General features: G+C 29.7%; 1 non-coding gene across 1 annotated transcript; it reads left to right on the top strand.

Annotated features, from left to right (window-relative positions):
• Positions 1-235: 235 nt before the first annotated feature.
• LOC127747130 (small nucleolar RNA R71) lies at positions 236-339 on the top strand. Its single transcript, XR_008008934.1, has one exon. It is a non-coding gene; the product is annotated as a small nucleolar RNA R71 (small nucleolar RNA).
• Positions 340-2484: the final 2145 nt, after the last annotated feature.

Raw genomic sequence — 2484 nt, 5'->3', positions numbered from 1 at the left:
TGGCATTCAGAGCATCAATTTCAAGAACTCCCTTCCTTTGAGGCATCCCATTATTCACGAATTCCTCTCAGAAGTGTGCATGAATTGGTTATTTGTAACCATGTCAATAAGTTCTTGAGCTTCTGCAGGCGTTTTCTTTAGGTGAATGAATCCACCTGTAGAATGGTCCAATGACATCTTAGAGAACTCAGATAGACTATAATAGAATATATTTATCATGGTCCATTCTGAAAACATGTCAAAAGGACATCTTTTGGTCATCTGTTTGTATCTTTCCCAAGCTTCATAGAGGTATTCACCATCTTTTTGTTTGAAGGTCTAAACATCCACTTTAAGCTTGCTCAGCTTTTGAGGAGGAAAGAACTTAGCCAAGAAGGCCGTGACCAGCTTATCCCAGGAGTCCAGGCTATCTTTAGGTTGTGAATCCAACCATGTTCTAGCTCTGTTTCTTACAGCAAAAGGGAAAAGCATGAGCTTGTAGACTTCAGGATCTACTCCATTCATCTTTACAGTTTCACAGATCTGCAAGAACTTAGTTAAAAAATGTTAGGGATCTTCTGATGGAAGTCCATGAAACTTACAGTTTTGTTGCATTAGAGCAACTAGTTGAGGTTTTAGCCCAAAATTATTTGTCCCAATGGTAGGGATTGAGATGCTTCTTCCATCAAACTTGGAAGTAGGTGTAATATAATCACCAAGCATCCTCCTTACATTATTGTTGTTAGGTTCGGTTGCCATGTCTTTTTCCTGTTCAAAAATTTCAGTAAGGTTGTCTCTGGATTGTTGTAATTTAGCTTCTCTTAATTTCCTCTTCAGAGTCCTTTCAGGTTCAGAGTCAGCTAAAACAAGAATGCCTTTTTCCTTGTTCTTGCTCATATAGGGAAGAAGAGAACAAGAAAAGAAAGAAGAATCCTCTATGTCACAGTAAAGAGGTTCCTTATTGTTAGTAGAAGAAGAAAGGGAATAAAGAAAGGAGAATCCAAACAGAAGGGTAAGGATAGGGGTAGTGAATTGAGATGAAGAAAGGTGAAGAGAAGTGTTAGTGAATGAATAAATAAATAGAATAATATGAGAGAAGGAGAAATTTTAGAAAATAAATTTTAAAAAAGAGTTAAATGATTTTCGAAAAATAAAGATAAGAAATAAAATTAAAATTAAAATTTAAAACAATTAATTAATTTAAAAAGAATTTTGAAAAAGGGATGAGATATTTTCGAAAATTAGAGAGGGAGAAGTAGTTAGGTGGTTTTGAAAAAGATAAAAAAACAAACAAAAAGTCAAATAGTTAGTTGAAAAAGATATTAAAGTCAAATTTGAAAAGATAAGAAGATAAGAAGTTAGATAAGATATTTTGAAATCAAATTTTTGAAAAAGATATGATAAAAAGATAAGATAAGAAGATATGATAAAAAGATATGGTTGAAAAAGATTTAATTTTTTTAAAATTAAAATTAATTACTTGACTAACAAGAAACTAAAAGATATGATTCTAGAAATTAAAGATTGAGCCTTTCTTAACAAGAAATTAACAAACTTCAAATTTTTGAATCAATTACATTAATTGTTGGTGTAATTTCGAAAATTATGGAATAATATTAAGAAAAAGATTTTTGAAAAATATTTTTAAAATTTTCGAAAAAAATAAAAAATGAAAAAGATTTGATTTTTGAAAAAGTTTTGAAAAGATAAGATTTTTAAAATTGAAAATTTGACTTGACTTGTAAGAAACACTAATTTTTAAAAATTTTTGACCAAGTCAACCCAAAATTTCGAAAATTTGGAGGGAAATAAGGAAACGATATTTTTTTATTTTTGAATTTTTAATGAGGAGAGAGAAAAACATAAACATGACCCAAAACATGAAAATTTTGGATCAAAACACATGATGCATGCAAGAACACTATGAATGTCAAGATGAACATCAAAAACACTTTGAAGATCATGATGAACATCAAGAACATATTTTTGAAAAATTTTTTATGCAAAGAAAACATGCAAGACACCAAACTTAGAATTCTTTAATGCATGGACACTATGAATGCAAAAATGCATATGAAAAATAACATACAACACAAAACAAGAAATCATCAAGATCAAACAAGAAGACTTGTCAAGAACAACTTGAAGATCATGAAGAACACCATGAATGCATGAATTTTCAAAAAATGCAAGAAAAATTTTTTTAAGAATGCAATTGACACCAAACTTAAAAATTGACTCAAGATTCTAACATGAAACACAAAATATTTTTTATTTTTTTCTAATTTTTTTGTATTTTATTTTATTTTTTTCGAAAAACATATAGGAAAAAGAAAATAAGAAATTCAAAATCTTTAAGAAGAATTCCAAGAATCTTTCAATATTAGCCCAAAGCTCCAATCAAAGGGTTGGACATGGCTTAATAGCCAGTCAGCTTTAGGATAGAATTACATGCATTGTGGTGATTAGTTGAAGACCAATTCCAAAGGAGTTTGAATATGGCTT

Source organism: Arachis duranensis, chromosome 4 (assembly GCF_000817695.3).
Source record: "Arachis duranensis cultivar V14167 chromosome 4, aradu.V14167.gnm2.J7QH, whole genome shotgun sequence".
Classification (NCBI taxonomy): Eukaryota; Viridiplantae; Streptophyta; class Magnoliopsida; order Fabales; family Fabaceae; genus Arachis; species Arachis duranensis.
Note: the sequence above shows the minus strand (reverse complement) of the source record. Positions and strands in the feature narration are given on the sequence as shown.